This window comes from Bufo bufo, chromosome 1, assembly GCF_905171765.1.
Source record: "Bufo bufo chromosome 1, aBufBuf1.1, whole genome shotgun sequence".
Taxonomy (NCBI): Eukaryota; Metazoa; Chordata; class Amphibia; order Anura; family Bufonidae; genus Bufo; species Bufo bufo.
Window position 1 is genome coordinate 807,498,905 of NC_053389.1, and position 27,380 is coordinate 807,526,284.

At 44.6% G+C, this 27,380-nt stretch overlaps 5 non-coding genes across 5 annotated transcripts; all 5 read right to left on the minus strand.

Annotated features, from left to right (window-relative positions):
* Nucleotides 1-7,678: 7,678 nt before the first annotated feature.
* On the minus strand, nt 7,679-7,749 carry TRNAG-GCC. Its single transcript has one exon. It is a non-coding gene; the product is annotated as a tRNA-Gly (tRNA).
* Nucleotides 7,750-17,983: 10,234 nt separating this feature from the next.
* TRNAG-GCC lies at nt 17,984-18,054 on the minus strand. The gene has a single exon. It is a non-coding gene; the product is annotated as a tRNA-Gly (tRNA).
* Nucleotides 18,055-18,669: 615 nt separating this feature from the next.
* Nucleotides 18,670-18,740, minus strand: TRNAG-GCC. The gene has a single exon. It is a non-coding gene; the product is annotated as a tRNA-Gly (tRNA).
* Nucleotides 18,741-20,922: 2,182 nt separating this feature from the next.
* On the minus strand, nt 20,923-20,993 carry TRNAG-GCC. The gene has a single exon. It is a non-coding gene; the product is annotated as a tRNA-Gly (tRNA).
* A 3,732-nt stretch (nt 20,994-24,725) lies between these two features.
* On the minus strand, nt 24,726-24,796 carry TRNAG-GCC. Its single transcript has one exon. It is a non-coding gene; the product is annotated as a tRNA-Gly (tRNA).
* Between the last annotated feature and the right edge of the window lie 2,584 nt (nt 24,797-27,380).

Here is a 27,380-nt window from a genome sequence, read left to right on the forward strand (position 1 = left end):
AGGGATGGCCAACCTGAGGCTCTCCAGCTCTTGCAAAACTACAACTCCCAGCATGACCACACTGCCTACAGCTATCAGTCTACAGCAGGGCATGTTGGGAGTTGTAGTTTTACAACAGCTGGAGAGCCGCAGGTTGGCCATTACTGCTTTAGAGGGTTGAGTCCTGACCAAGTTTTCACCCCCTGTAGAAGAGGAGATCATCCCAACTGGGCCCCTTCTTTCCCTGGGCCCCATAGCAGTCGCATGTTCTGCCACTATGGTAGTTACGGCCCTGGTCTGAGTGCTGACCAGGGGCCCTACCGTTCTCTAGCGCTCACTTAGCTGCACGAGATGGGAGCGAGACAGACTCCTAGACTTTCTCTTCCTGCAGCAAGGAGAGAGAGTGCGCTGGTGACAGATGTCCAGTTAGTCCATATTGCCTTGTGAAATGCACTACAGACAAAGCTTTTTTTTCCTGCTGTTTTTTGCATTGCCTTGCGGGGTCTTTTATTTTTGACAATTTTTCTGAAACCCACCATGCCGTAGGTATAGCGGGAATCATTTACTTTCAGCAATACGCCCGTTTTTGGTTTAAAAAAAAGTCTGAAGGTCTGAAGTTTCGCTATTTAAAAAATAATAATTCATGCCCAATATTTTGTCCTACGTGCATTTTTGTGCCAAGGGAGTGGTGGAGGCCGTACTGGGGCCAGGATATCAGCCCCGGCAAATTTACTAAGATTTAAATGTAGGCAAAAAACTACTCCAGTCAAGCACTGTAGTAGTTTTTACCCTGGACGCATAAACTGACGGAGGTGCGTCTTTTATTACAAGGACCACGGCTCGTCATAAATTATGCGCTTCTTCCGGCAGCGCGGGGAAGGGAACAAAGTACCGGCATAAATGATCACCAGTGTGCTGTTCTAGAAGATGTCCCATGAGCTTCTCTATAGAAGGTGGAAAATGGCCAAAAAAATAAGTTTCAATTGTTACAATAAAAAAAAGCTGTTAAAAACACTGCAAGCAAAATACAAAAAAGAAAAAGCATGGTTTTAAGCAAAAAAGATATACTCTGTGTGAAGGAAAGTAAAAATCACATTAGAAAACATCTGATGTCCCTCTGGGTGTCTATATCTCTGTAAATTAGATTAAAAGAGAGAGAAGTGTGTCGAGGAAGTGTGTCCAGGTGTTAATGGAGCCACACTTCTGTCTGACACCTGTGCAATGGGAGGTCTGGAGACACAGGAAGAAGCCTTGGAGATGAGGTGACACATTTTACCCTTGTATTGTTGGACTTACTGGTCTACAGAAAAAAGACCATTAGAGACAGTTGACTTCACTTGTCTCTAATGGTCATTGTCCTACAGGGACAAATGGATGTCATATTGAAAAACATCTGGAAGTCTAGGCCTCCATACCAAAATCCAGTTCTATTGGCTTGATTGAGGTCTCGGAGGCCAAGTAACAGCTGAAACCCAATCTCATTCGTCGTTGTTGGTCATGTCATCCTGGCTTATAATGATGTTCCCTGTCCTCAGGGATTTCAAACAAACCATAAGGGGCAGGATTTGTCAGTGGAGAGCTTCACTTTGTTTCCACTTCTTTGAATTCAAGGACCCAACTTACATACTGTTTGTGAAGTTATTATTTTTATCATAATGAGGCAAACTTTTTGAGTTAATGAGAATGTTTTCGGAGACTTGATCAGCAGAACTCTCAGATACTGGTGGTGGTTTGGGGGGAGGGGAATAATTTCTCACAGGTTCCTTTCAAGGAGTTAAAGTCTACCTTTAAGGGGGGCCCTTCACCTCTGTGGAGCATGGAGGGAAATATTAAGAAGAGCCAAGAAAAAAGAAAGTTGTTGACTGTAAATATTATTTTGGAATAGGTAAAAATATCTTTCAACATGTTAGGTTAAAAGACATAACTGTAGGGTGGGCAGGGGTAACGGTTGCACCCAGGCCTTGACTATAGTTAAAGGTACATATTCCCTGGACAGAGTTGGGTGCTAATTGTGAAATGCATTATGACTCTACATTTCACCTACAGTACAGACCAAAAGTTTGAACACACCTTCTCATTCAAAGAGTTTTCTTTATTTTCATGACTATGAAGGCATCAAAACTATGAATTAACAGATGTGGAATTATATACATAACAAACAAGTGTGAAACAACTGAAAATATGTCAGATTCTAGGTTCTTCAAAGTAGCCACCTTTTGCTTTGATTACTGCTTTGCACACTCTTGGCATTCTCTTGATGAGCTTCAATAGGTAGTCCCCTGAAATGGTTTTCACTTCACAGGTGTGCCCTGTCAGGTTTAATAAGTGGGATTTCTTGCCTTATAAATGGGGTTGGGACCATCAGTTGCGTTGAGGAGAAGTCAGGTGGATACACAGCTGATAGTCCTACTGAATAGACTGTTAGAATTTGTATTATGGCAAGAAAAAAGCAGCTAAGTAAAGAAAAACGAGTGGCCATCATTACTTTAAGAAATGAAGGTCAGTCAGTCAGCCTAAAAATTGGGAAAACTTTGAAAGTAAGGGCTATTTGACCATGAAGGAGAGTGATAGGGTGCTGCGCCAGATGACCTGGCCTCCACAGTCACCGGACCTGAACCCAATCGAGATGGTTTGAGGCGAGCTGGACCACAGAGTGAAGGCAAAAGGGCCAACAAGTCCTAAGCATCTCTGGGAACTCCTTCAAGACTGTTGGAAGACCATTTCAGGGGACTACCTCTTGAAGCTCATCAAGAGAATGCCAAGAGTGTGCAAAGCTGGACCAGCTAGAGGCATCAATGTCCTAGGGTCAGGGTACAATTGGGCCATCTGGTTGGTTATTTTCCTAGGTATTTAAGGAATATGAACACAACACTGAACTATAATCACTGATCTTTTTCTCCAGTCACACCAAACAATTACAGTATGTGCTAGATCAGAAATAAGTAAATTGTCAGGTCTCACCACACGTGCAGCCTGAGCTTTATGATAAGAGTTGACTTAGTGTTGGTTAGTGGCCCATTTGGTTATTATTAAATCTTAAAGTTCGCTTATTTGTGTTATTGTGTTCATATCATTTTATGAAAAATATATAATGGGATTCTTCATAAAGTCCTAAGGTGATTCCTGAATGGGTCACTTGGACCCTCAGTGGATGTTGGCCACCAAACAAAATTTCTTCTACGACTGTTGGTTTAATGTTGCCAAAAAACAGTATGATCTTTAATGAAGGTCGATGTATACTTATACATATGATAAGGAGTAAGATTTCTTCAACTCTCATGAGAGACCTACGAGATCTATGATGGTGGTACAAGAATGGGCAGATGAGAGACATAGGTTGGATATATTAACATCGTGTTGAGATGTTTTCGTGCAACTTTTCTCCTTTTGCGAAATTCACCAAAAACGACATTGTGACTTAAAACACTAAATCTGTAATACTTCCTGCCCCTACACCATGCATCATTTATAATACTGGTGTCTTCATTTCTCAACCTTCAGGCACCAGGGCCCAGATGCAACTTTTACTTTTACAACCCTATAATTGAGTCCCATATCAAGAACCCCTATAAGATCTGTTACAACCTCTGATGGCTTCCATGTTGGTGACGACTATTGCCCAATGAGAAAAGAGTAGACAAGGTGTGAGATCAAATTAATATTCGTGAAGGTTTTTACAGCTTTGATGTCTCAAATTTACATAACATTTAACATATAAGCACAATGAGTGCTGTGTTCACCCCATGTTCTGTGTCACTATATACACAGTAAAGCAATGTCCTCTGTATACACAACAGTGGCTCAGGAGTGTGCCCAAAAGTGTGTGTAGCTGTATCTACGCAAGGTATATACATGGGGGAGGAATGCTGGGTAAACAGAGTTACAAGGTCTTGTACCATAGATTATTCCAAACAAAGTTACAGGGGAAATGGAGATGACAATCTAGACTTCTTCAATCTCACCACAGATGGAGATCATAAAAGTCAAAAAGACTAGAGTAGACAAGGACCTACACTCATATGACTACATACATTCACAAGATGGATAATCTTTTCTGCATGTTTGATAGTGGCGGTAGCACCGATGCTCCGGCGGTCACCGTACATGCTAGCCAGGGCTGGCCTTTGGGGTGTGCGAGCTGTGCGGCCGCACAGGGCGCCATGGCAACAGGGGCGCCCGGCGGCCGACACAGCTTACAGTCGGTCCCTTACAGCAGGCCGGCCCGAGATTGTGTGAGGCGAGCCTGGCGAGCTGAGCCGCGGCAGCTGCAAGGTCAGGTTCCGGAGCGTGGAGGAGGAGCTTAGGGGCGCAGGCGCAGCGTCCAAGTGCTGCGCCTTCACAGAGAGCCGCGGAAGGATCCGCTCAATGTGTAAGGGCGGCGGCCGGTCCTCTGCAGACAGGGAGGGAGCAGAAGACTTCAAATAGTGAGTACCTGTTCTTATTGTTTTTTTTGTTTGTTTTACCAAATATCTTTTGTTAAATGGGGGCAGGGTCTAATTAAGGGGGGCAGGGGACTGGATAAGGGTGACACTGGGTATGATTAAGGGGCAGGGGACTGGATAAGGGTGACACTGGGTATGATTAAGGGGGCAGGGGACTGGCTTTGGTTGACACTGGGTGTGATTAAGGGGGCAGGGGACTGGGTAAAGGTGACAGAGTATGATTAAGGGGGGTAGGAGACTGGCTATGGGTGACACTGGGTATGATTAAGGGCCTTAATAATACCAAAGCCAGTCCCCTGCCAACCAAAGCCAGTCCCCTGCCCCTTAATCATACCCAGTGTCACCCTTATCTAGTCCCCTGCCCCCTTATTCATACCCAGTGTCTGTCACCCTTAATTTAAGGGGGGGCAGGGTCTAATTGAGGGGGCAGGGGTCTGGGTAAGGGTGACACTGGGTATGATTAAGAAGGGCAGGGGACTGGGTAAAGGTGACCGGGTATGATCACGATTAGCTCGCACAGGGCGCCTGAACACCTAAGGCCATCCCTGATGCTAGCCTTCCCACTAAAGCCAGTGATTAGTCAGGACCACGTGTGCATTGTTAAGGAGGCATCAGGGGATTCAACAGATGAATGATGTGTTTTTTTTGTATTTTATCATCTTTACTGCAGTCACTTTCATTTTCTTTAATCAAAAGAAAATTTATCAACCTCATGCAGAATTTCAACCATCATCTGACCACCAGTGAGGATCTCCTCCCCTCCACACTTTCATGTCTAGAACACACTTCTCATGATTAAGTGTTACAAGAGTGGAAGGGTGTCAAGAAGACAATCTACATGTATCATTAAGAGGTTCACAAACTTCTGTCCACACACGTCAAACGTGTGGTTTACTACCAAATGGAGCCCACTAACCCTCCATGGTTCTACACAGGACTTTTAAATTAACAGTTCCAGCCTCTAAAAGCAATATCATGGATCATGAACCCTGAAACTTCAATTAGGTTGTCAAAGACTTTAAAGTATGTGGCTCGTATGGATCTTCATCTTGCTGAAAGCTGCAGTAGAACATTAAAGGGTTTTTTTGAGCTGTTGATCTATCTTCAAGATAGGTCATCGGTACCTGACAAGTGGGGGTCCGACACTTGGGACCCCTACCGATCAGCCGTTTGAGAAGGCACCGACGTTCACAGTAGCACCGCGGCCTTCTCTCAGCTTTCACTAGCCCAGTAACAACACGTTCATTGGTCACGTGGCCTTGGAGAAGCTCAGCCCCATAGAAGTAAATGAGGCTGACAGCGATAACCACACAGCCGCTATACAATGTACGGTGCTGTGCTTGGTGAGCAAAGAGAAGGCCGTGGTGCTCACAGGAGTAATGCCTGCTCTAACAGCTGATTGGTGGGGGTCCCCGGTGTTGGACGACCACTGATCAGATACTGATGACCTATCCTGAGGACAGGCCATCAGTATGACAATCTTGGAACTTTTTCAGGTACAGCCTAACAGGAATGAGCTCAGAAGAGCCCTGGTGGCCCTTTTTAGGTGACACTGAAGATGACAACCAGATGGTGAAAAGAGCCTACAAGATGCTCAGAAAACTATGCATGTGGTCTATGACCATTATCGCACTCGAGACACGGTGACTTACACGGACTCAGCAAGGTTAAACGTGAGCTGCATTGAGGCAACAAATATATGGTTAGGTCTCTCATAGAGGACATGAACTTGATGGTTATAAGCAGTATAAGCTTACAGAGCTTGCTGATTACGCACAAAGGTGAGGCACAGAACTTAGTGGTTACCCATACACAGACACAAGGCACAGAGCTTGGTGGTTATCAATACACAGACATGAGGCACAGGGCTTGGTGGTTACACACACACACAGACACGAGGCACAGAGAGCTTGGTGGTTACACACAGACATGAGGTACAGAGCTTGGTGGTTATCAATACACAGACATGAGGCACAGGGCTTGGTAGTTACACACACACACACACACACACAGACACGAGGCACAGAGAGCTTGGTGGTTACACACACAGACATGAAGGACAGTTTCTTTGTTCCCCATACACAGATGTGACGCAAAGAGCATGGTAGTTACACACATAGATAAGAGGCACAGAGCTTGGTGGTTACACACACAGACACAGGGCATGTTGGTTATCAATACACACACATGAGGCACAGAGCTTGGTGGTTACACACAGATAAGAGGCACAGAGCCTAAGGCACAGAACTTGGTGGTTAACCATACACAGACATAAGGCACAGAGATTGTCTGTTACATACAGAGGCGTGAGGCACAGGGAATGTTACATACAGAGACATGAGGAACAGTCATTCTCTGTTACACACTATTTCATCTACTGTATCTATCATCTGTATATCTGTGCAGCGTTACAGTTATGTGCAATGTCCACAATCCCTGAAATCCCTGAGCTTCCTGATTACATTAAAGGGACACTGACAGGGCCAATAAGCATATTGAGGTATATATAAGGCAGTACAGGTCTTATAATGGGTATTACAATCATCTAAGTATCCCCCCTGTCCACATTATACATACAGTAAACTTAAGTTTTATAACCTGCTCCAACGGTCTTCAATCTGCCCAAGGGGCGGCGTTTCACCTCTCTTGCGCCCAGCCAGCCTCCCCCAACTGCCGCTTTGAAGCGCCGCCCAGCTCATGAATATTCAGTTTGCTGGGCGGCTTCTGCGGTCCCTGGTCTGAAGCGCTGCGCTTAACAGTGCCCGGCGCATGCGCCGGATCTTGTGAAGTCCGGTACAGTAAGCGCCACCCAGCTCATCAATTTTCACTTCGCTGGGCGGCGCTTACTGTCCCCGACTTCACAAGATCCGGCGCATGCGCAGGGCACTGTTAAGCGCAGCGCTTCAGAGCGGGGACCGCAGAAGCCGCCCAGCAAACTGAATATTCATGAGCTGGGCGGCGCTTCAAAGCGGCAGTTGGGGGAGGCTGGCTGGGCGCAAGAGAGGTGAAACGCCGCCCCTTGGGCAGATTGAAGACCGTTGGAGCAGGTTATAAAACTTAAGTTTACTGTATGTATAATGTGGACAGGGGGGATACTTAGATGATTGTAATACCCATTATAAGACCTGTACTGCCATATATATACCTCAATATGCTTATTGGCCCTGTCAGTGTCCCTTTAAGTAGAGGGAATGATTTCCGTGCTTCTCCCACAGAAATACATCTCTGCAGCAATGGGGGGAGAAAAAAAGACTTCCTGCATTGGCCGGGAATCGAACCCGGGCCTCCCGCGTGGCAGGCGAGAATTCTACCACTGAACCACCAATGCTCAGCTGTTTCCTGGGGCTCGCTCTTGTGTATTCAGCTCTCACAGGTGTCTGCAGCGTGAGGACTTCTGTGACGGTAACGTACACACACACAGGGGGGGGGGGAGGATAGTGACCACTGCGCTCCACCCTCACCCCTGGCCCTGCCTATCTGCCTCGCAAGTCCTAATGACAGGGGACAACTAGACGGCAGTCCCTAACTTAGGATACGTGCTGGGAAGACAGACAAGACAAATAACGGAACGTGAACGGACCGGGTCAATACCTAGAGAGCTACGCAGTACTAAGGAATGAGCAGAGAATAGTCAGGGAAAGCCGAGGTCAAAAACCAGGAGAGAAACGAAGTACAACAGGAGTCCACAAAGAATTGTCAGGTGGAAGCCGGGGTCAGGATACCAGGAGAGATGCGCAGTACAGGAGGAGCAGGCAGAGAATCGTCAGGGAACACAGGATCAGGTAAGTATGCAGGAACAAAACAATCACCAGATACCTAAAATTAACAGGCAACCTGTGGCCAGCAGGCCGCCTGTATTTATAGTGGGGAGTGAGGGTCATGTGACGTGGCCAGCATCACATGACCGACAGACCAACCAGTCGAGCACCGAGTGATCAGCTCGGCGCTCAAGGCAGACTTAGGAGCAGGGAGCCTCCCAGCTAGTAAAGCTGCCCTGGGAACGAGGTCAAACACAAATCCTCGCTCCCGAAGCTAAGCAGCAGGTCTGCGGCTGATGGGAGACCGAGTGCGCCTTCGGCACCCCGTTACAACTTCATTATTGTATGAGATGTTCTCATTTAGGCTGACTATATATTTATGGACTAATATATATATTTAATAATAAAATTAATGAATAGTTTGGACGGGTTTTGAAAAATGCTTAGAATGCTACAAAATAGTAAAAAATTAGAAAAAAAAAAGAAGTTAATCGCCACCTTATCCTGCAACCCTCCCACCCATCAGACTCTGTATCGTTGGCTCCAGAGATGACATGTCCACATGGACATGTGACTGATGCGGTCAGTTTGTGGCCGTGACGTCAGTGTTCTTGACATGTAAAGCCAGCGATTGGCTGCGGCGGTCACTTGTCCGTTTCTGGGGGTCAGATTACTGTAACGGGATATCGGTGGCTATTATTTCTTTAATACTATTCTAAGCATCAGGCCCTATGCACACCACCGTATCCGTTTTGCAGATACCAGCTGTGCTCGTTACGTATTTTCCCGTTCCACGCGTCTCGGGTGGAACGGATGCGGACAGCGCGCGCTGTGCTGTCCACATTTTTTGCAGCCCCAATGAAATAAATGGGTCCGCATCCAAACAGCAGAAATTTCGGATGATATGCAGACCAAAAATAAAGTAACGTGCATGGGGCCCTAGTAACATTTAGTAGGTAGCTGGACAAACCGGGATTTGGCCGGACAAATCCCGCCACATATCCACCTCATCTCCACCAGACACCATTACGGTCAATGGGGCCAGCGGGCACTCCAGTAACGGGAGACCGAGATAGCTGCGGCAGGCTGCTCCAGCACAGAACTATGCCGGCAGTGTGAAACTAGCCTTAAAGGGGTTGCCTACCCCCCATGGACCTTTTGAGCAGCCGCCCCTCCGCCAATATGGCTAGACATGTGGAGGGAATCATACTTACCTAATCCCCACCGCTCCCTTATCGCTACTGCAGCTCTCCGGTGTGTCAGCATCCGGTTTAACGCAGGTCACGTGGCCTCTGCAGCCAATTACTGGCCACAGCAGGTGACGTGTCCCCCATGTGTCATGTCTCTTGGTCACATGGTCACCCAAATTATTTAAGTATGATTCCTAGGTCCAGCCATGTTGATGGGGTCTGTTCAAAAGACCACCAGGGATGAACAATCCCTTTAACCGATCAATCTGTCACCGAACTTGATTGACATAATGGAATTTCTCATTTTTCCAGACGGGTAACTGTCCTTGTGGTATAACACTAAAAGGCCCTTGAAGAAAGGTGAAAGACAGGAGGCCCCCAGAAGCCATTCTGATATTGGAGATACTTAGACAGGAGTCTGGGAGGATCTATTCTTACCGGTCAATGTGAATGACTTTCTTGTCACCTTTCCATCTTTATATCACTTATCTGTGAAAGTGTGACCACAAGATACCAGAGGTGGAGAAGTGGGTGAGACGTGAGGACATCATAGAGGCACCTGGTGGAAAATCTAAAGGTGACTATACACATTAGCTTGATTATTAGTGACCAGCTAACCTGTGTTCGGTGCTTGGCTGATGTAGACGAAAAAAGATGAGATTTTACAACATGAGAAATCTCTGATCTCCAAAATCAGACCCCTTATGATATAGATCCAGCTTTTAATACCCTCGACAAACTTCTAATTTTGCCAGGGGAAGCCATGGTGAACTAGAGCTCAGATAGGTCTGCCAAGTGCCAGATAGCTAAAGGCCGCCAGAGCAACCCTCCATTGTAGATCATACAGAACCCTTCTGGTGATGTCTATATAAAGGTGGAGATGATAACTGTAGGTGGTGGCTGAATCTCCCCGAGACAGGCTCCTATGTCAAAATCTGACTAGTGGGCACAACCACACTAAAAGTTCCCCCTAGGTGTCAACTGGAATGGATATAGCACACCATATGTACTAATGAGCACCTCTTCAAGCAGGACATATTGTCTTTTTTGGTAAAGGGACCTATTTTCTACACCTCCGCCGAGTCTTCAATTGCCATCTAAGGTGGACACCCACAAATTTACATTTGATAAGAACCATTCAAAAATACCCCAATACGAGTAGAGTGGGCGCATTTTGGTGCGAGGACCCCCTTAATAAAAACTAAGCAGTCTCAGGGTGGTGAACTCTAGATCCCTCATCCACATGCAATTTACCACCCAGCATTTTAGCTTTTCCCTCTGTATAGGAATCTAGTCCAGAGGCAGAAACTGGGAAACAGGAAGCCTTGCCAGTTATCTCAGAAGTATAGCAAGTCTTAGTCCACTACTCGTGTAGGGCTTTATGAAACAGAAGATTGGGAATTGCCTTTTTGTGAAATACTTTATCTTCTGTGATTCACCTTGCATGATCTTGGGCTTTCAATAAAAAAGTAGAGTAGACAGAATATCCATATCAAGGAAGCTGTGAATGAGGCACGAGGTGCAGAATTGTTCTCCTCACACCTCTGTGTTCTGCTGACACTTTCCCATTCCTCTACTGAGTGTGACAGAAGAAAAAGGCCAGGCTACAAGATGTACCCTGCACAAGCTTGCCCACAAGTCGGATTCCAAACACTTGTTTTCATGTCTAAATGCATCAAAATATCATAATGTACACATACACAACTCCATTGAATTGCATTATTGGGGTTTGAATGGACCATGTGGGGGAGGAGGGATAGGAAGAACTTGTAACCACAAGCTGATAAGCTGATTAGAAGTTTCTTGGCTGGTTGGCTAGGTTATGGTTATGACTTATCATAGATCACGAAAGTAACGTTTTCCAGATTAATGGAATTTAATATAACCTTCAGACATGGGCCACTACAAGGTCCTATCATCTTCCAGTTGCTCACAGGGAGCTGTTGTCCTAATTGCCCATCTGCACATTCTTAACTGTTTCCATTGACCATAAGAACATTTTGCATAGAAATATCTCTGCTATAAGCATTATCTTGGGTGGAGATCATCATTCTTGACTAGTGGACTTTTGACATCTGTCTTGGTCTCTGAGAACCATGGAAAAGAGTATTTCCCGGAGAAGAGTGTGAAGTTGACATGGACATGACAATTGCTAAGCTTTTGTCACCTTTTTATTGCAATGCAGTGTGCCTGGGAAGAGATAAAGTCATTGTGCCAAAATTGTCCTGCTGCCTTTTGGTATCTCTCACACTTCCACAGAGGCTTTGATGTTCTACCAACAGGTCCTTCAGAGGTGTCATAGAGTATGTTCCCATAGTGTATCCCACATTTAAGTCAAAAGTTGCATTAGCAGGGGTTGGCTGACATTGGCTGCCATGAAAGTGAAGTTCCTTTTCTTTTCATAGTCAAAACAGAGACTTGCATAAATTACATGAATATAAATTTCTATAAACAGGACAAGCAGGAGGAGAGGTGAAGATGAATTGGGGCTAGGTGGGCTGCTTGTCTCAAACATACTTACAAATCAAATCCATCCTTAACTTTGCCCTCCATCCATTTTTCTCCAGATACCCACCCCACCTTCTCTCCTTTCTAGCTTAAGTTTCCATAAAGCATGGGAGTAAGCATATGGCTGCTCTTATGGGATAACTTAAAATTAACAGAATACCCCTTTAATCTTCTACGCAAAATGGTTTATTCACACTGCAGTGTGCTTTGGAGGTATGCCATGGGAGAATTTCACAACATATATCTCCAACAGATGCCTCCCATGTATGTTACCATGTAGACAAGCAGTGAGACACTTCGTTCATAGCATCCCGTGTTAAAAAAAATATGCTGAGCTATTCTGTAGAGAGGAAAATGGTATACCAACATACAGTAGCTCATTGAAGGCCAGAAGGACACTCTTTAGGTCTTCATCAGTCAAATGAGCACCTGTGGATACATTTGACATATGTGCAAGGAACCTTCTCACAAGCTTATATGTTTAGCTCTAGCAGAGACAAAAGACTGAGGCCTGTGATATGAATAGGCCCAATGTTTGTATTTTATTGCCTATTAAATAGGACCCCTTCATTTAATAGTAAAGTCACAATCCATAATATGCCTTTTTGTAGCACCTCTAGTGGTTTCCAGTCTTATTTTCCCACATAGACATATATGGTAAATAGTGCACCTAGTTTGGCTAGCTCTTATGGAAGCGCCTTGAACATCTGTGCGCCTTCATACCACTTTGCTTCCTTTCTGCTCCATTTTGCGGGGTGCCATAAAACCTTACAACAAGTCGAAGAATTGCGTATCATGCGTGTGTTTCACCTCTCCAGTCTCATTACACCTTTCTATACTTTCTTGAAGTGTGACCAAAGCACATGTTAGAAAGTAGATCATGAGAACAAAAAGTGACTTTTTGAAATACCAAAGGGTTTACAAAAGCCATAGGAACTCATTTGAAAGTATCAATCTTGAGTAACGTTGGTCATCGACACAAGGTTAGGTTAAAATTTCAGATGGTTGCTTGAAAAAATATTCCATGAGCGTACACTTTTGGATCTCTAAAGCCTCCATATTTATCTCATGATAGTCAGACATGGAAGATCTGGAGGCTGGGCAAGCTGAGCAACAATGAATTAAATCTTTGGACAGCTTACTTTCCAAGTCCTTGAGTGGTGATGTTGAGGTGACACATCATAGCAAACTTCTGAGTACCCTGATAAACTGATGGGACCATACTGGAATCTATCAGTTTATTGTCAACCTAAAGCTATTTATAATGTTTTCCATACAGTTGAAATAATGAACGCACTCAATTGACTATGCATGCTAAATGTTTATTGTATTGGGCAGAGGGTATAATCTACTGTCAGACACCTCTGGTAGCAGCTTATTTCCTGTGAGAAGTTCGAACGAAGAATCGGGCCTGTTAAAATCCTGATCCTCATTTCTTGATGATCGGTCATAGCTCCTGGGCTCTGTGGTGTAGCGCTAGTAGTGACACCTATGACCTGGTGCCAAAAAGTGCCTATGCTGATAAGAAGGTGCCAGTAATATTGATGGCACATGGTAGGTGGGTGGGGCATTGGTGCCAAAAAATGTCATGTCCCACCTCTGCCTAGCACCCACTGACTTGCCGGAAAATATCAAAACTAGAGAATTTTCTAAATCTACAAAATGATCTTCAGATTTTTGTATTGTGCATTCAGTTTGACCACTGGTCCTTGGAGACATCAAGGTTTCTAGGTTTTCCAAATCAAGGGCCTGCTGTACTGAATCTCAATATATGTGACTGGCACGGGAGACTTGTTCCCAGGATCCAGAGTGACAGTCACATGAAAGTGTTAATGATGAGCAGACCTCCACGTGGTGTCGAAATGACTTTAGGCCAAGGTGTCTTGAAGTGTGTCCATCTGATGTCCTTCTCGCGTCCTTCTCACTTGGGAAAGCTTTGATCTCTCATAAATGTTCTGAGGAGATGTGACTGTCAAAGGTCCCATCCTTCCAGTCTCCTTCACAAAGAAGACCTAGCTCCAAGACAGGAGGTGAGGGTGAGTTTTTTTGGATTGCATATGGGCTAGTTAGAAAACATCCAATGGCCATCAGACCATCACCGATAATCAATGTCTTACGCAGCTGTACAGCGTCCATGTGCTGCCATGCAGGCTCCATATTTTCCACTAGAAGCAATACTTCCTTATACTGTACATTCCTTCCATACATACAGTACAGACCAAAAGTTTGGACACACCTTCTCATTCAAAGAGTTTTCTTTATTTTCATGACTATGAAAATTGTAGATTCACACTGAAGGCATCAAAACTATGAATTAACACATGTGGAATTATATACATAACAAACAAGTGTGAAACAATTGAAAATATGTCATATTCTAGGTTCTTCAAAGTAGCCACCTTTTGCTTTGATTACTGCTTTGCACACTCTTGGCATTCTCTTGATGAGCTTCAAGAGGTAGTCCTGTGTACCCCTGTAGCCAATCACTGGCCTCCATGAGGTACAGTACCTCACTACAGCAGCCACAACTATACGTAGTCTGTGGGAGGTCGGGGCTTTTGGGTTTCGGGGGGAGTGGTGGCACTGAATTAGAAGAACCTGGGCCGGTGAGTGGAAAGATTTTTTATTATTCTACCAGGCCCCAGGCAGTTTTCAGAAATAAAAACAAATGACATGGACAATTCCTTTAAGGAACATTCATTCTGCACGTTCTGAACCACCTCAATTTATAAACCAGGCTGTGGTTTATAAAATAAGGGATAATTACAGTGTAAAATATTCCCACCAGCTGCTCAAAATGAAAATCTCTGAATTTCACTTTAAGAAAAAATACTAGTACCAGGATCTTCTGCACAGATGTGTCTGGGTGAATGTGATGATGTGGAGAACTGAGGAGAACTCCATGTATAAGGAGCCTGACACTGACTGTGCTGTGCACATACATGGTCTAAACCACACAGGACAATGAAGGGGATCACATTTAAATCATACTATAAAAGTACAATTATATTATTAATAAAAAGCTTAGACCATGCATTAGCCAGGAATCAAAGCCGGGCCTCCCGCGTGGCAGGCAAGATTTCCACCACTGAACCACCAATGCTTGGGTATGCAATGAAAGTTCATAAAACCTCAAAACATTCACAAGGACAGAACCTGCCTGTTATCTTCTAGTAGAGGGCTGTCTATTGTTGTCAGAAGATGTCCTAGCCTGGAGACATTCCAGTAGTCATCTGGTGGCTGAAGGACCTTTAGGACCCATTCACATAGCAGGTTTTCCAGCGTAATTTTAGCGTGGACAGCTGAGAGGAAATTTTGCCAAAAAACTTGCCCTCGGCTGTGTCTTTTCTGCCCCCCATATATCTCAACGGGAGGCAACATTGTAAAACCCACCGTGTGTACGGGCCATTAGGGTTCGGCTACACAACGACCTTGGTCATGTGACAGCTGTCGCAGTCCTAACATAGAAATGAATGGGGTCGGAGGACAACTCACACGTGTGCCGTGACCGTGACCCAAGAATCACAAAAAATACTGTTATATTACTTGAGACTCTGCGTCACAGCAAATGTGTAAGTCGTGTGACCAAGATCGCCGCGTAGCCAAACCGTAAGGGCACATTCACACGACAAAAACATTGGTTGAAAACGGACACCTTTCATGGCCAAGTCTCAACCGTTTGTGCAGCCATTTTCCGCCCGTTAAAAACAGATGAATTCAATTGGCTTTTTTTTTTTAATCTCAACCTCTGCACTGCCCTCAGTATACATAATGCCCCTCTGGACATCAAATGCCCCCAATAGTCACCCCAGTATCATTAAAGTCTCCTTAGTACCCTTCCAGTACTAGTAATGCCCCATTATTGCCCCCCAAATTATTTATGCCCCCATTATTGGCCCCTAGTATTATCCATTCCCCATTATTGCCCCCCATATTATTAATGCCCATTATTGCCCCCGTATTATTATTGCCCCCCACTATTATTAATGCCCCATTATTGCTCACCATATTATTAATGCCCCATTAGTGCCCCCCATATTATTAATGCCCCCATTATTGCCCCCGTATTATTATTGCCCCCCACTATTATTAATGCCCCATTATTGCTCACCATATTATTAATGCCCCATTAGTGCCCCCTATATTATTAATGCTCCATTATTGCCCCGTATTATTAATGCCCCCATTATTGCCCCCGTATTATTAATGCCCCCATTATTGCCCCCCGTATTATTAGTGCCCTCATTATTGCCCCAGTATTATTAATGCCCCCATTAGTGGACCCTATGCCACATTATTGCCCCCTATATTATTAATGCCACATTATTGACCCCCAGTATTACTAATGCCCCCATTTATGCCCCCATATTATTAATGTCCCCATTAGTGGCCCTTGTATTATTAATGCTCCATTATTGCCCCCTTATTATTATTGCACCCATTATTGGCCCCCATATTATTAATGTCCCCTTAGTATCTCCCCAGTATTAGGCTTTTCCTGTCCAGTTTTGATATCCGGGAGAGGATCTCAATATAAAGAATGCCACTATAAGTGGCTTTCAGTACTATTAATGCCTCATTACTCCCCCCCCCCCCAGTGTTATTAATGCCTAATTACTCCCTCCCCCTCCCCAGTGTTATTAATGCCTCATTACTCCCCCCCACAGTGTTATTAATGCCTAATTACTCCCCCCCCAGTATTATTAATGCCTCATTACTCCCCCCTTCCCAGTGTTATTAATGCCTCATTACTCCCCCCCCCCAGTATTATTAATGTTCCCATTAGTGGCCTCGCCTAGTATTATTATTGCCTCATTACTCCCCCCCCCAGTATTATTAATGTCCCCATTTGTGGCCTCTGTTATTATTAATACCCTCATTAGTGGCCCCTAGTATTATTAATGTTCCCATCAGTGGCCTCCCCCAGTATTATTATTGGCCTCATTAGAGCCACCAGTATTATTAATGCTCCCATTAGCAACTTCCAGTATTATTAATGCTCCTATTAGTGTCGCCAGTATTATTAATACTCCCAATACTGCCACCAGTATTATTATTGCCCCCATTAGTGACTTCCAGTATTATTAATGCTCCCATTAGCAACTTCCAGTATTATTAATGCTCCTATTAGTGTCGCCAGTATTATTAATACTCCCAATACTGCCACCAGTATTATTATTGCCCCCATTAGTGACTTCCAGTATTATTAATGCTCCCAATAGTGGCTCCCAGTATTATTAATTAGTGCCACCAGTATTATTAATGCTATTAATCGGCTTGCACACATGAGGACACTCACTACTCACTGGAGGTAGCAGGACCTGGTGCTCCCATGATGATGATGATGTCATCAAGCTGCGAGCACAGGTCCTTCTGCCTCCAGTGACAAGCGAGTGTCCCTGTGTTTTTTTTTAACCCCTGAATGGATTTTCCCCAAGTGTACCCTTTTCAACGGCCATTAGATGGGCGCACTCCTGTCCCACAGGCCGTTAAAAACAATCCCATTGATTTCCAGGAGATCTGGCCGTAAAAATGACCAAAAATGACCAATTCACACCATCATTTTTCTGTGTGGACGTTCAGGGGGCACAAACTACTTGACAGACCTGAAGACAATCGTCTCCGGGGGCCTCCTGGTGCGTGTCCTAGGCGGACATCTGGACTTCATTGTGTAATAAAAGTCGTCCACGTTGTGTGACACAGATAATAATTCGGCCTTTATATACTGACTGTACCCAAATAAATTATTGGTTTTTTTTCAGTTTATTTTTCCCATTATTTCTTCTACACGTTGTGACCTCCTCATTCAATGTACATAGGATTTGTAAAATAAGGGGAAATTGCGGTGTGAAATATTCCCAGCAGCTGCTGAAAAGGAAATTCTCTGAATTTCAGTTTGAAAAAAAAAAAAAAAACTCAGAGCCAAGATCTTCTGTCCAGATGTGGAGAAATGTCTGACTGACACCCTGAACATAGTCTACACGTTCACCAGCATCTATATGGGGATTTATTCCATTATTTATTCCATTATGGAGGAGATCAATTCCTGATAAATTACAGATAATCAAATAAATTATTTTAAAAAAAAAATTAAAAATAAACTTCCTGCATTGGCCGGGAATCGAACCCGGGCCTCCCGCGTGGCAGGCGAGAATTCTACCACTGAACCACCAATGCTTCGGTATTTAACCTTCCTTAGCAAAACTTTTTCAAAACTTCTTCAAAACAAGTTTTCCAGCTCTTCTGCTGATGATGGAATGAATGGTCTTCTAATAAAACCTTCTGATTGATGTGATGAGGAGTGTGCTGGAAGGAGGTGTGACATGTGTCCTTCTCACTTCTCTGGAGTGTGACCTGAACACCTGGTGATGGGTTCTCCATGAGAAGTACATGTCGAAGAGCCTACCAGAAAGTCTATCCTATGAAGATGATCTGACACACAGATGGTCACAATGGTGTATGATTGATTGAACTACTGTCATGAGCATTTGCATGGAGGGATTTACTATAGGACACTATATCACAGAGGAGATCAATTCCTGACAAATTGAAGATAATAAGGTCAATTATGAAATAAAATGTAAAAAAATTGAGTTCCCCCCTAGAGCCTGGACCCTAGAGCCTGGATCTTCTGTCCAGATGTGGAGACCAGATGTGTCACCCTGTACATAGTCTATAAGATCACTGGCATCTACATGGAGGGATTTACTATAGGACACTACATCATGAAGGAGATAAATTCTTCACATATCAAAAATAATATAGTAAGACATAAACAAAAAAAAAACCTCCTGCATTGGCCGGGAATCGAACCCGGGCCTCCCGCGTGGCAGGCGAGAATTCTACCACTGAACCACCAATGCTTGGATGAGAGAGCTGCACATGGAAAAGATTTTCAGAACTGCTAAAGCCCTACTGGTCATGATGTAAGGACAGTGGCTTCTTTTTATCTTATAGCAGAGGGTTGTCTTTTTGGTTTCTTCTTAGGATCCATTTGAAGGCTCTCACAAGCGCCCCCGAAGTGATCCGTTCATCCCCAATGCATTCTGAATGGATAAGTATCTGTTCAGAATGCATCAGTTTGGCTCCGTTCCGCCCCTCTTCCGCTCTGGAGGCGGACACCAAAACGCAGCTTGCAGCGTTTTGGTGTCCGCCTGGCCTGTGCGGAGCCAAACGGATCTGTCCTGACTTACAATGCAAGTCAATGGGGACGGATCCGTTTGACGTTGACACAATATGGTGCAATTGCAAACGGATCCGTCCCCCATTGACTTTCAATGTAAAGTCAGGAGTCCCTATTAATATACCATCAGATCTGAGTTTTCTCCAATCCGATGGTATATTTTAACTTGAAGCGTCCCCATCACCATGGGAACGCCTCTATGTTAGAATATACCATCGGATTTGAGTTAGATCGTGAAAACTCAGATCCGACAGTATATTCTAACACAGAGGCGTTCCCATAGTGATGGGGATGCTTCAAGTTAGAATATACTAAGAACTGTGTACATAACTGCCCCCTGCTGCCTGGCAGCACCTGATCTCTTACAGGGGGCTGTGATCCGCACAATTAACTCCTCAGGTGCCGCACCTGAGGGGTTAATTGTGCGTATCATAGCCCCCTCTAAGAGATCAGGTGCTGCCAGGCAGCAGGGGCCAGACCCCCCTCCCTCCCCAGTTTTAAATTCATTGGTGGCCAGTGCGGCCCCCCTCCCTCCCCAGTATTAAATTCATTGGTGGCCAGTGCGGGCCCCCCTCCCTCCGCAGTATTAAATTCATTGGTGGCCAGTGCGGCCCCCCCTCCCTCCCCAGTATTAAATTCATTGGTGGCCAGTGCGGCCTCCCCTCTCCCACCCCTAATTAAAATCACCCCCCCCATCATTGGTGGCAGCGGAGAGTTCCGATCGGAGTCCCAGTTTAATCTCTGGGGCTCCGATGGGTTACCATGGCAGCCAAGACGCTACTGCAGTCCTGGCTGCCATGGTTACTTAGCAATTTTAAAAGCATTATACTTACCTGCGCTGTCTGTGTCCGCCCGGTCGCTCCTCTTACTGGTAAGTGAAAGGTCTGTGCGGCATTGCTTATAGCACAGACCTGTCACTTACCAGTAAGAGGAGCGACCGGCCGGCCACAGACAGCGCAGGTAAGTATAATGCTTCTAAAATTGCTAAGTAACCATGGCAGCCAGGATTGCAGTAGCGTCTTGGCTGCCATGGTAACCGATCGGAGCCACAGCGATTAAACTGGGACTCCGATCGGAACTTTCCGCTGCCACCAATGATGGGGGGAGGGGTGATTTTTAATTAGGGGGGGGAGAGGGGAGGCCACACTGGCCACGAATGAATTTAATACTGGGGAGGGAGGGAGGGGGGGCCACACTGGCCACCAATGAATTTAAAACTGGGGAGGGAGGGGGGTCTGGCCCCTGCTGCCTGGCAGCACCTGATCTCTTACAGGGGGCTATGATACGCACAATTAACCCCTCAGGTGCGGCATCTTCCATTTGTCTTCTAATAAAACCTTCTGATTGATGTGATGAGGAGTGTGCTGGAGGGAGGTGTGAGCTTGTGTCCTTCTCACTTCTCTGGAGTGTGACCTGAACACCTGGTGATGGGTTCTCCATGAGAAGTACATGTAGAAGAGCCTACCGGAAAGTCTATCCTATGAAGATGATCTGAGCTGGTTCAGATGGTCACAATGGTGTATTGATTGATTGATTGGACTACTGTCACCAGCATTTGCATGGAGGGATTTACTATAGGACACTACATCACAGAGGAGAACAATTCCTGACAAATTGCAGATAATAAAGTCAATTACGAACAAAAAAAAAAAATGCAGTCCCCCCCTTCCCCCTTCCCCCTTCCTAGAGTCTGGATCTTCTGTCCAGATGTGGAGACATGTCTGCCTGACACCCTGTACATAGTCTATAAGGTCACCAGGATCTACATGGAGGAATTTACTATAGGACACTACATCATGAAGGAGATCAATTCTTCACACTTCAAAAATAATATTGTAAGTTATGAAACAAAAAAATCATCCTGCATTGGCCGGGAATCGAACCCGGGCCTCCCGCGTGGCAGGCGAGAATTCTACCACTGAACCACCAATGCTTAGATGAAAGAGCTGCACATGGAAAAGTTTTTCAGAACTGCTAAAGCCCTACTGGTCATGATGTAAGGACAGTGGATTCTTTTTATCTTATAGCAGAGGGTTGTCTTTTTGGTTTCTTCTTAGAAGACTGTACTTAGAAGGGAGATCTCCTAGCCTGGAGACCTTCCAGGAGCCATCTGGTGGCTGTGGACCTTTAGTTTTTTTTTTTTTTTTTTGCTTGGCATCTTCCATTTGTCTTCTAATAAAACCTTCTGATTGATGTGATGAGGAGTGTGCTGGAAGGAGGTGTGACATGTGTCCTTCTCACTTCTCTGGAGTGTGACCTGAACACCTGGTGATGGGTTCTCCATGAGAAGTACATGTAGAAGAGCCTACCAGAAAGTCTATCCTATGAAGATGATCTGAGCTGGTTCAGATGGTCACAATGGTGCATGATTGATTGGACTACTGTCACCAGCATTTGCATGGAGGGATTTACTATAGGACACTACATCACAGAGGAGATCAATTCCTGACAAATTGCAGATAATAAAGTCAATTATGAAAAAAAATAAAAAATCCAGTTGTCCCCCCCGTCCCTTCTCCCCAGAGCCTGGATCTTCTGTTTATATGTGGAGACATGTCTGCCTGACACCCTGTACATAGTCTATAAGGTCACCAGGATCTACATGGAGGGATTTACTATAGGACACTACATCATGAAGGGGATCAATTCTTCACATATCAAAAATAATATAGTAAGTTATGAAACAAAAAAAATTTCCTGCATTGGCCAGGAATCAAACCCAGGCCTCCCACGTGGCAGGTGAGAATGCTACCACTGAACCACCAATGCTTGGATGTAGGAGCTGCACATGGAACTGCTACCGCTACCGCCCTACCAGTCATGATGTAAGGACAGTGGCTTCTTTTCATCTTATAGCAGAGGGTTCTCTTTTTGTTTTTTTCTTAGGAGACTGTACTTAGAAGGGAAATCTCCTAGCCTGGAGACCTTTCAGGAGCCATCTGGTGGCTGTGGACCTTCATTTTTTTTTTTTTTTTTTGCTTGGCATCTTCTATTTGTCTTCTAATAAAACCTTCTGATTGATGTGATGAGTAGTGTGCTGGAAGGAGGGGTGACATGTGTCCTTCTCACTTCTCTGGAGTGTGACCTGAACACCTGGTGATGGGTTCTCCATGAGAAGTACATGTAGAAGAGCCTACCAAAAAGCCTATCCTATGAAGATGATCTGAGCTCCAGTCCTTATCAGACTGGAACGGATTACATGGAGTCCAGGAGAAATGGGACTACTTAAAAGGTGCATTATTGAAGGCAACAGAAAATTGCATTAGACTTGTCAGTAAAAGCAAAAAAAGGAGGAGACCAATGTGGTACTCAGCAGAAGTGGCCCAAATCATTAAAAATAAAAAGCTAGCATTTTGTAATTATAAAAAAACCCAGAGCAATGAAGATAAGGAAATCTACAAGATTAGGCAGAGAGAGGCCAAGCAAGTTATAAGAACTTCTAAAGCGCAGGCAGAAGAAAAACTAGCTCAGTCTATGAAAAAAGGGGATAAGACATTCTTCAGATATATAAATGAAAAAAGGAAATTAAAACAAGGAATAACTAAATTAAAAACAAAGGACGGAAGGTATGTAGAAGAGAATAAAGGGCTAGCCGACTGCCTTAATGAATACTTCTGTTCAGTTTTTACAAAAGAAAAAGGAGAAGGACCTCCACTAGAAAGAATGACTATTAAATCGTTTGATGCATGTATCTTTACAGAGGAAGATGTTCTAAGTTTGCTGTCTAAGGTGAAGACAGATAAGTCACAGGGGCCTGATGAGATACACCCAAAATTATTAAAAGAGCTTAGTGGTGAGCTGGCAAAACCGTTAACAGATTTATTTAACCAATCATTAGTAACAGGAGTCGTCCCGGAAGATTGGAAATTGGCAAATGTCGTGCCCATTCACAAGAAAGGTAGTAGGGAGGAATCGAGCAACTATAGACCAGTGAGTCTGACATCAATAGTAGGCAAATTAATGGAAACCCTATTAAAGGATAGGATTGTGGAACATCTAAAATCCCATGGATTGCAAGATGAAAAACAACATGGGTTTACTTCAGGGAGATCATGTCAAACAAATCTTATAGATTTTTTTGACTGGGTGAATAAAATAATAGACGGTGGAGGTGCAGTAGACATCGCATATCTAGATTTTAGTAAGGCTTTTGACACTGTCCCACATAGAAGACTTATCAATAAACTGCAGTCATTGAGCATGGACTCCCATATTGTTGAGTGGATTAGGCAGTGGCTGAGTGACAGACAACAGAGGGTTGTAGTCAATGGAGAACATTCAAAACAAGGTAATGTTACCAGTGGGGTTCCACAGGGATCTGTACTGGGACCGATTTTGTTTAATATCTTCATAAGTGATATTGCAAAAGGCCTCGCTGGTAAGGTTTGTCTTTTTGCTGATGACACAAAGATATGTAACAGGGTTGATGTTCCTGGAGGGAAACGCCAAATGCAAAAGGATTTAGGAAAACTAGAAGAATGGTCAGAACTCTGGAAACTGAAATTTAATGTGGATAAGTGCAAGATAATGCACCTGGGGCGTAAAAACCCAAGGGCAGAATATAGAATATTTGACACAGTCCTGACCTCAGTATCTGAGGAAAGGGATTTAGGAGTAATTATTTCAGAAGACTTAAAGGTGGGAAGACAATGTAATAGAGCAGCACGAAATGCCAGCAGAATGCTTGGATGTATAGGGAGAGGTATAAGCAGTAGAAAGAGTGAAGTGCTTATGCCGCTGTACAGAACACTGGTGAGACCTCACTTGGAGTATTGTGCGCAGTACTGGAGGCCATATCTCCAGAAGGATATAGATACTCTAGAGAGAGTTCAGAGAAGAGCTACTAAACTAGTACATGGATTGCAGGATAAAACTTACCAGGAAAGGTTAAAGGACCTTAATATGTATAGCTTGGAAGAAAGAAGAGACAGAGGGGATATGATAGAAACTTTTAAATACATAAAGGGAATCAACTCGGTAAAGGAAGAGAGCATATTTAAAAGAAGAAAAACTACCACAAGAGGACACAGTTTTAAATTAGAGGGGCAAAGGTTTAACAGTAATATAAGGAAGTATTACTTTACTGAGAGAGTAGTGGATGCATGGAATAGCCTTCCTGCAGAAGTGGTAGCTGCAAATACAGTGAAGGGGTTTAAGCATGCATGGGATAGGCATAAGGCCATCCTTCATATAAGATAGGGCCGGGGGCTATCCATAGTATTCAGTATATTGGGCAGACTAGATGGGCCGAATGGTTCTTATCTGCCGACACATTCTATGTTTCTATGTTTCTATGTTTCTATGAGCTGGTTCAGATGGTCACAATGGTGCATGATTGATTGGACTACTGTCACCAGCATTTACATGGAGGGATTTACTATAGGACACTACATCACAGAGGAGAACAATTCCTGACAAATTGCAGATAATAAAGTCAATTATGAAAAAAAATAAAAAATCCAGTTGTCCCCCCGGTCCCTTCCCCCCAGAGCCTGGATCTTCTGTCCAGATGTGGAGACATGTCTGCCTGACACCCTGTACATAGTCTATAAGGTCACTAGCATCTATATGGAGGGATTTACTATAGGACACTACATCATGAAGGAGATCAATTCTTCACATATCAAAAATCATATAGTAAGTCATGAAACAAAAAAAAAATACTTGCATTGGCCGGGAATCGAACCCGGGCCTCCCACGTGGCAGGCGAGAATTCTACCACTGAACCACCAATGCTTAGATGTAGGATCTGCACATGGAAAAGTTTTTCAGAACTGCTACCGCTACTGCTACTGCCCTACCAGTCATGATGTAAGGACAGTGGCTTCTTTTCATCTTATAGCAGAGGGTTGTCTTTTTGGTTTCTTCTTAGGAGACTGTACTTAGGCCTCTTTCACACTTGCGTTGTTGGGATCCGGCATGCACTTCCGTTGCCGGAGGTGCCTGCCGGATCCGGAAAAACGCAAGTGTACTGAAAGCATTTGAAGACGGAACCGTCTTCCAAATGCTTTCAGTGTTACTATGGCACCCAGGACGCTATTAAAGTCCTGGTTGCCATAGTAGTAGTGGGGAGCGGGGGAGCGGTATACTTACAGTCCGTGCGGCTCCCGGGGCGCTCCAGAATGACGTCAGAGCGCCCCATGCGCATGGATGACGTGATCACATGGATCACGTGATCCATGCGCTTGGGGCGCCCTGACGTCACTCTGGAGCGCCCGGGGAGCCGCACGGAAGGTAAGTACACTGCTCCCCCGCTCCCCACTACACTTTACCATGGCTGCCAGGACTTTAGCGTCCCGGCAGCCATGGTAACCACTCAGAAAAAGCTAAATGTCGGGTCCGGCAATGCGCCGAAACGACGTTTATCTTAAGGCCGGATCCGGATCAATGCCTCCCAATGGGCATTAATTCCGGATCCGGCCTTGCGGCAAGTGTTCCGGATTTTTGGCCGGAGCAAAAAGCGCAGCATGCTGCGGTATTTTCTCCGGCCAACAAACGTTCCGTACCGGAACTGAAGACATCCTGATGCATCCTGAACGGATTACTCTCCATTCAGAATGCATTAGGATAATCCTGATCAGGATTCTTCCGGCATAGAGCCCCGACGACGGAACTCTATGCCGGAAGAAAAGAACGCAGGTGTGAAAGAGCCCTTAGACGGGAGATCTCCTAGCCTGGAGACCTTCCAGGAGCCATCTGGTGGCTGTGGACCTTCAGTTTTTTTTTTTTTTTTGCTTGGCATCTTCCATTTGTCTTCTAATAAAACCTTCTGATTGATGTGATGAGTAGTGTGCTGGAAGGAGGGGTGACATGTGTCCTTCTCACTTCTCTTCCCTGGAGTGTGACCTGAACACCTGGTGATTGGTTCACCATGAGAAGTACAAGGGAAATATCCTACAAGAAATCAGAAATAAAGCTGGCAATAGACATGATAATCTGGTGGTTTGGTCTCACATGTGGATGGGGGACCCCATAAGACCTCTTCTAGCATGGGTGGATTGGCCATAGACAGTGAAATTTCCTAGTGGGCTGCCTGAGCAGTCCTCACAGCCAGCAGCCAGATAAGTAATGATATGTCGATCCCAGAGTTAATTAAAACTGGGGTCCTCAAATTGTTATGTACCTGACCGGCAACCACAGTTGCCCTCTTTATTCCTAATTTCAACTGTATTGCCATCCTGAGGCAACTGGAGTAGGAGGACAGCAGTGGCCTACAACATGGGGCCACTTTAAGTTTTTTTAAGTTCCTAGTCCGCCCCAGGCTTTTAGTCGTAGTTTGAATTTAGTGGTGGTCTCGCTCGAAATCATCTGACGGGTGAGAGTCAGGAGCTCTGTATGCGGATTAGTGTGTTGGTCGAACCCACCGTTCTTAGCCAACAAAAGTATAATGTGTATGGCCAGCTGTACTCTTCCACATTGGACTTCTTGCTGTAGGTCCATGAGTCAAGATGATAAAAAGTATTGGGCCATGTGTCATAACTGTTTTAAAAGACTTGTGCCCTTGTAGCCTGTTGTAACTGCTTAAGGTGATTTTATGGGTGTTTAATACTAATTACTTTTCCTGACGATAGGTCATCAATATCAGATTGGTGGAGGTCCTACACCCGGCACTCCCGCCAACTAACTATCTATTGGATAGGAGGAGCGCCAAAGCCTCTTCAAATAGATGATCAGCAGAGGTGCCAGGAGTCAGACCCCCAACGACCAGATATCGATGACCTAACCTGAGGAAAATGTAACATGAATCAGTCGGCACTGCGGACGTAGCGTGGTGGTGCACGTGTCCTAGGATTGGCGTCTCATAAAGTAGTAATAGCAAAGGACCGGCACTCACTCTTGATTTCTTGTGGCAGCGTTTGAGAAAGGCACTGGTTGTGCTGAAACGCGTCACAGATATGTGTCAATAAACATGCCGGTCCTTTGCTATTACTACTAACCTGAGGAAAAGTCATTGATATGAAAATCTTGCACAACCACTTTAAGGTCCATCTTTCATCTTTGGAAATACTTCAGAAAAGGTGGGCTATGACTAGTTACCAAGTAAAATTTGACCACATTTTTGGACACACTTTTCATACCGAAGGACCAATATTTCCTTTAAAAACCATGTTATAAGAGAATATGTGACTATATAGCTCCTGTAAAGAGATCTAAGAATATTTAACTGGACCTAATCAATGGCCCCTAAAGTAGAGCAACACCACTGTGCCAGGTAGCGTAGATGTTATGAGAAGGCCCACTTCTTGGTGTTTGATTGCTATTTACAATGGTTCACTCTCATATGCATTAGATAGCTGCCCACTTCCACCATAACTGTTGG